At 45.8% G+C, this 6,937-nt stretch overlaps 1 pseudogene; it reads left to right on the forward strand.

Annotated features, from left to right (window-relative positions):
- The first annotated feature begins 1,206 nt into the window (after positions 1-1,206).
- On the forward strand, positions 1,207-2,002 carry LOC102817802 (annotated as a pseudogene).
- Positions 2,003-6,937: the final 4,935 nt, after the last annotated feature.

Genomic DNA, 6,937 nt, shown 5'->3' on the forward strand with positions numbered 1-6,937 from the left:
CTACTTGTGCACAGAGCTAACACCAGAGGTAGGAGCTGCCAAGGAAGCATTCAATGGGTCCAAGCCCAGAAATAGCCTCACTTTTACTCTTAAGTCTCTGAAAGAAGGTGAAGGGTTTGCATCTCCCCAATAGCATCTCATTTTCAGTGGTACCTCAAACCCCAATCTATAGATGTTACTGAATGAACAAATGAATGAATGAGTGAATGAACAAGTCAATAACCTGCAAGAAGACCAACAGGTTCTTGGACCATCAAATACTCCGAAGTACATTCTGTTCCTAGAAGGGAGGTGACCCTAAGCTGCCTCCTGCCCACCCTGGGCTTTCCAGCTCAGGTCTCCATTGGGCATGGACCAGAGGCCCAGGCTACCAGCCAGCCCCAAATCTCCAGGGACCGTCATAGGGAATGTAGCTAGGACATCAGGCTACAGCTTGGAAGGCAGACTCTGATGAGGTTATAAATCTGAGTACACTCCTATCGCATGTACCCCCAAAGGAACAAGGTCTAGCTCTTCTTCTGTCCTGGAATGAGTTCACACCTCAAAGGACCTCATCTGAGGTTCCAAACTTTTTGCAAAACCTGATGGGAAATTCTCCATCCTTAGGGGCAAAAGACAGCAGTCACTATTATTTGGCTTGTGGTAAACCTCATTTCACCAGTGCTTTGCTGCCCCTTATAGCTATGGAAAAGTGAACCTTGGCAACCATCCAAGAGCAAGAGTGGAGCCCAAGGACGCAGAATGTGCTCTACTGTGCCCTATGGTTCCTGGTGGCATAAGTGGTTAAACGCCAAGCTACTGCCCAAAAGGGTGGTGGTACAAACCTACCCAGAACCTCTTGGCAGAAAGGTCTGGAAATCTGCATCCAAAAGGTCACAGTGAAGAAAGCCCTCTGAAGCATCTCTACCCTGAAACACATGAGGCCACCATGTTTCAGGATTGACTTGGCAGCTGGTTTGGTTTGGGTAACCCTGGTTGCACGGTGGGTAAAATGCTTGGCTGCACATTGAAAGGTTAGCAACTGGAACCCACCAGGCACTCCATGAGAGAAAGATAAGGCATTCTGTTTCAGTCAAGATTTACAGTAGGGGTGGGGAGTCTTTGTTCTGCCAAGGACCATTTGGATATTTATAACATCATTTGCGGACCATATAAAATTATCAACTTAAAAATTAGCCTGGCTTTTTTGGCTCTCTGAGCAGCACCATGGCGGTCAACAAGAACAGGCGCCTTACAAAAGGTGGCAAAAAAGGAGCCAAGAAGAAAGTGGTTGATCCACTTTCTAAGAAAGATTGGTATGATATGAAGGCACCAGCTGTGTTCAATATAAGAAATATTGGGAAAACACTAGTCACAAGGACTCGAGGAACCAAAATTGCATCTGATGGACTTAAGGGTCGTGTTTTTGAAGTGAGTCTTGTTGCTCTGTAGAACGATGAAGTTGCATTTAGAAAATTCAAGCTAATTACTGAGGATGTTCAGGACAAAAACTGCTTGACCAACTTCCATGGCATGGCTCTTACCTGTGACAAAATGTGCTTCATGGTCAAAAAATGGCAGACCATGATTGAAGCTCACGTTGATGTCAAGACTACAGATGGTGATTTACTTAGCCTGTTCTGTGTTGGTTTTACTAAAAAACGCAACAACCAGATTCGGAAGACATCTTATGCTCAGCACCAACAGGTCCGTCAAATCCGGAAGAAAATGATGGAAATCATGACCCGAGAGGTGCAGACAAATGGCTTGAAAGAAGTGGTCAATAAACTGATTCCAGACAGCACTGGAAAGGACACAGAGAGAAGGCTTGCCAGTCTATTTATTCCTCCATGATGTGTTTATTAGGAAAGTAAAAATGCTGAAGAAGCCCAAGTTTGAGTTGGGAAAACTCATGGAGCTTCATGGTGAAGGCAGTAGTTCTGGAAAAGCTACTGGAGTTGAGACAGGTGCTAAAGTTGAACGAGCTGATGGCTATGAGCCACCAGTTCAAGAATCTGTTTAAAATGCAGACGTTTAATGGTGACAAATAAAAGATCCTATTTGTGATTAAATATATATATATATTATAGCCTGCTATAATGTGATGGCTGGAACTGCAGTTGCCTTGGCAGGGTCAGAACAAATGATTTCATAGGCCTTATATGGGGCCACAGTCCAGACATTCTGCACCTCTGATTTATTTTGTTGTTGTTGTTGTTAAGTGCCATCGAGTCGGGTCCGACCCATAGCGACCCTGTACAGGGTTTCCGAGGGTGTAAATCTTTACGGGAGTAGAAAGCCTCATCTTTCTCCCGCGGAGCAACTGGTAGTTTCGAACCGCTGACCTTAAGGTTCGCAGCCCGATTCGTAACCACTACGCTACCAGAGCTCCTTATAGCCTTGGAAAATGTAAAGGGAATTTCTACTCTGCCCTGTAGGGGGCGTCCTGAGTGAGAATCAGCTTGACAGCAGTGGGTTTAGGCTTGGGTTTGCGTTTGGGTGTGTACATGCACACATACACACACAGGATGTTACAGTGCCCACCAGCACCCCTCAGACCTGACCATTTTTGCATCCTCTGGCCTCTTTCCCACTTTCAGCATCTGCAGTTCTCTGCCCAGGAGCCTTTCCCAAACCTTCAGGAGGCTGCCCTGCCCCCATGAATGCTACATAACTAGAGCTAAGGAGTTAATCTCCTCTGGGGAGTTTGTGTTTAAAGTCCTCAGCATCCTCATTCCCATGCAAGGTAATGCTAAAGTTTGTGTTTCATGCAGCTGGTGTTTACCTGCCAGAGAAAGATACAGCTGGGTGGAATGTTATTATTGTCAAGAGTTGTGCTTCTGATTTATAATGACCCCACATGATAGAGTAGAACTGCCCTGTACGTTTCCCACACTGAAATCTATGGGAAACAGATTGCCAGTGTAGCTACAGATGGATTCAAATCACTGACTTTTCGGGTAGTGTTTTTGTTGTTAGGTGCCATCGAGTCAGTACCATACAGGTTGAATAAGTATGGTGAAAGAATACAACACTGTTGTACACCTTTCTTAATTTTAAACCATCCAGTGTTCCCATGTTCTGTTCAAACAACTGCCTCTTGGTCCATGTACAGATTCCTCATGAGCACAATTAAGTGTTCCAGAATACTCATACTTTGCAATGTTGTCCATAGTTTGTCATGATCCACACAATCAAAGCCTTTGCGTAGTCAGTAAAGCACATGTTCTCTGCTTTCAGCCAAGATCCATTGGACATCAGCAATAATATCCCTCATACCACGGCCTCTTCTGAATCTGGCTTGAACCTCTGGAAGTTCTCTGTTAATGTATGTTTGCAGCCATTTCTGTATTACCTTTAGCAAAACTTTACTCACATGGGATATCAAAGAGATTGTCCAATGATTTCCACATTCTTTTGGGTCACTTCTCTTTGGAATGGGCACAAATACAGATCTCTTGCAGTCAGTCGGCCAGATAGTTGTCTTCCAAATTTCTTGGCAGAGATGAGTGAGTGCCTCCTGTGCCGCATCACTTTCTTGAAAGCTTTCAATTTTTATTCCATCAATTCCTGGTGTCTTGTTCTTTGGTGGTTGCCTATATAGATCTATTTATTTGACAGTTGAGAACAATTATTTTGAAGTTGTCCTCCCAAATAACAACAAAAAATCTTATTTCCCTTCCAGATTAATCATTCCCTTTCTTTCCCCCCAAGCCATCCTGACTCTGGCAATATGTTGTTGCTGTTAAGTGTCATTGAATTGATTCCGACTTATAGTGACCCTGTCTAGAGTGTCTGAGGAGCAGCTGGTGAGTTCAAACCACCGACCTTGTGGTCCAAACCGACCTTGCGGTCCAGTGCTTTATCCTAGAATGCCACACCAGGACTAGAGAATATTTAACAAAAGGTTTTAATGATTAATTTTCCTATTCACATGAAGGACATCATGTGCTCACAGCAACCAGGATCCTTCCTCAGTATAAAAGGAGAATCCAGTGATCAGGAGAGCAGAGGAGAGGGATGAACAGTGAAAGCCTGAACCACCCAAATCATGTCTGAACTTGTGTTTCTCCAAGTGGGATCCCGGGGCTACCAGCTTCCCAAGAGAGTCCAAATCCCAAAGGTTAGGCCCAGGTATCAATACTTGAAATGAATTATCCAAGTCATATTTATGAATAAATATAGTCAAGTTATTTGTAAGTATCTTATAAATAACTTTGGTGGTGTCGTGTTCAAGTACTCCTCTGCTAACTGAAAGGTCAGTGGTTCGAACCCAGCAGCCCCTCTGTCTCATACTGACTCCATATACAACAGAATGAGACATTGCCGGGCCCTGCACCATCCTCACCATCATTGCTGTGTTTGCATCCACTGTTGCAGCCACTGTGTCAGTCCATCTCCTTGGAGTCTTCGACGTTATCGCTGACCATCCACTTTACCAAGCGTGATGTCCTTCTCCAGGGACTGATCCTTCCCGATAACGTGTCTAAAGTCTGATAAAGTCTTGCCATCCTGGCTTCTAAGGTGCATTCTGGCTGTACTTCATTTTCCAAGACAGATCTGTCTGTTCTCTTGACAGTCTTGAAAGAAGAGGTATAGCAGCGCATAAGGCTCAGATGAGGATGAAAGGTCATTCTGCTGTTTGTATGCAAATGCACCGTGACTGGAGCTATTCTCCTCAGTGTAGCATCTTAATTGTAGGTCCTCTGTACACAGTGTCACCCAAGAAGACAGACTGGAATGCCTTCACGAGTCTCTGAAGTTCCTGGGTAGCAGTACATGGGTGTCTGCCTGGGAGGCCAGCCCAGGCCGGGGAGGGTGCCAGCCTGGGTCCTCAGAAGTCACTGGCTGCAAACACAAAAAGCCTGAGGCTGGAGAGTGGGAAGTGGGCTCATGCTTGGTGGTCTCTGGCTTGATTCACTCAGAGCAGATCCCACGGAGGACCACTAGGTCCCATTCACTGGGTGCTGGGCCACAGAAGAGCTCCTGGGACTCAGAGAGCCAACCTGCCCCACATTCTCTGCCGCCTGGTTTGTCTGTCAACAAGCAGGACAGTCCAGCCACCTGGGGCAGGAGTGTATGGGAGAGCTGTGCTGACATGACCAGTGTGCTGGATGTGCTCCCATCTCCTCTTTGGGAAACACTGGAAGTACAGTGCTTTTGACACGAACTACGACCTGCTGGTAATGATGCAGGGGTGTGCAGGTGCCCACACAGCCAGTCTGGGACGGCATTTGGCTTTGGACTTCCTTCCTGTTTCTCTTCCAGTTCTTATGTCCAACAGCAGGGCAGGGATGCCCTGGTTGAACAGGTAGCCCTGCCATGCCCTTTCTCTAGCCTCCATGGGTGTCCAGAGTTCGTCATCCATAATTACCAGGTGTCCAGACTTGATGATCCCATCTCCTCATTGGAGTCCTGTTGTGGCTCTGTAGGATAAGCACTGGACTGAAAGCTCAGTTTGAACTGCAAGGTTAGTGGTTCAAATCCACTGGCTGCTCCCCAGAAACCCAACACAGGGTCACCCTGAGATGGAACCAACTCAATGGCAGCCAACAACATTTCCTGATTGTCATTATTATTAATAAAAACTTGCTTCTCTAAGTATTACATTGGAAAGTAGCCTCCTCCTTTACTCTTTTACAATTGTTTTTAATGTTTTATTGTGAATTATGTGATAGTTTACATGGGAGAACATTAGCTTTACATTCACCCTATCGTATAATCATTTCATTGCCATGGTTACAGTTCCCTCCATGCATCATCAACCAACCAAAGGGTAAACCCTGCAAGCCTGCCCCCGGGTTGTCAGCAGACAGCCCCTCTTCCTCTCTGGGTCTAGAGTTCCCAGCCATCTCTCTATGTCATCATCTCTGCCTCCATCTCTGGTGTCACTGTTTCTCTGGGTATGGTACTGCACTCCGCTCTTCCCCCTTGATGGTCCCAGGAACCTCTGCTCCAGGATTGCAAAGTCAATCACTACCCTCCTTTTGCTAAAAAATGTCTACCTTTACATTTCCAACCCTCACAGTCACTCCTGATAACAACTATTCACTATTGTACCATAAGAAACCTATCCCTATCTCCTTTCATCAGCCCCACCCAAACAGATTGGATACTACTCAGTGGAGATTCTACCTTCCTCTGTGCTTCTGGATCTAGGCTCCCTCTTGAAAGCTTGTAAGCCAGTTACTTCTTGCCTTTGTAATACCCCCATTTTGGGAAACCAATGTCCAGGTTGCCCATCTCTGTCTACTCTGTATGGAGGCGGTGGGAATGATGGGTGTTGTAAAGATTTGTTCCCTCTTTTGAGCTACTGCATCCATAGGTGTAGGTCAAGTTCATCAATTTATATCAGATAACTCTTTTTCCTCTTCTTTCTTCTTCTGTTTGAGCTCTGATCATCCAGTCATTGAAGCCAGGTCAAGTGGGTATTACCTGCAAGTGTGAGTTACCTACACACTTCACTCTCCACTCTAGTCCTCTGTGGCTGTGTCACTGACTCTGGGCCCAAGAGTTCCCAGGTCTTGGCACACTGCTGGCCAATCAGGTCTCCACCGGGTTCACAAGAGTCTATTGAACGTTGTAGGGCTTAGCTCATAGCTTCATTGCTGTTTTTCCCTCACTTCCCCTTACCGATGACAAATGTGGTCGCCAGTCAGAGTACATATCTGCTTGTGTATTCCCCTTGAGTCTTAGTCTTGGAAGGGAGTTTGCCCTGAGAAGACCCGACCACTTGCCTAGTTGTCTCCTGGGTGAGCAACTTGCTTGTTCTTGTAGTAATCAGTCTGACTGCCATTATTGTTTTGTATTTTTCCTGTCGGTCTTTCTTTCCAGAGGTATCTTCTGTTCTTCTAGCCATTCAGGCTGGTCTGCTTGTCCTTTCAAGTGGAAATTTCCCACCTCTGAAGATTCTGGATGCTGTTCAGGATTCCACCTATGGTCTTATGTAATGCAGAGG

The sequence above is a fragment of the Chrysochloris asiatica genome, unplaced genomic scaffold, assembly GCF_000296735.1.
Source record: "Chrysochloris asiatica unplaced genomic scaffold, ChrAsi1.0 scaffold00132, whole genome shotgun sequence".
Lineage (NCBI taxonomy): Eukaryota > Metazoa > Chordata > Mammalia > Afrosoricida > Chrysochloridae > Chrysochloris > Chrysochloris asiatica.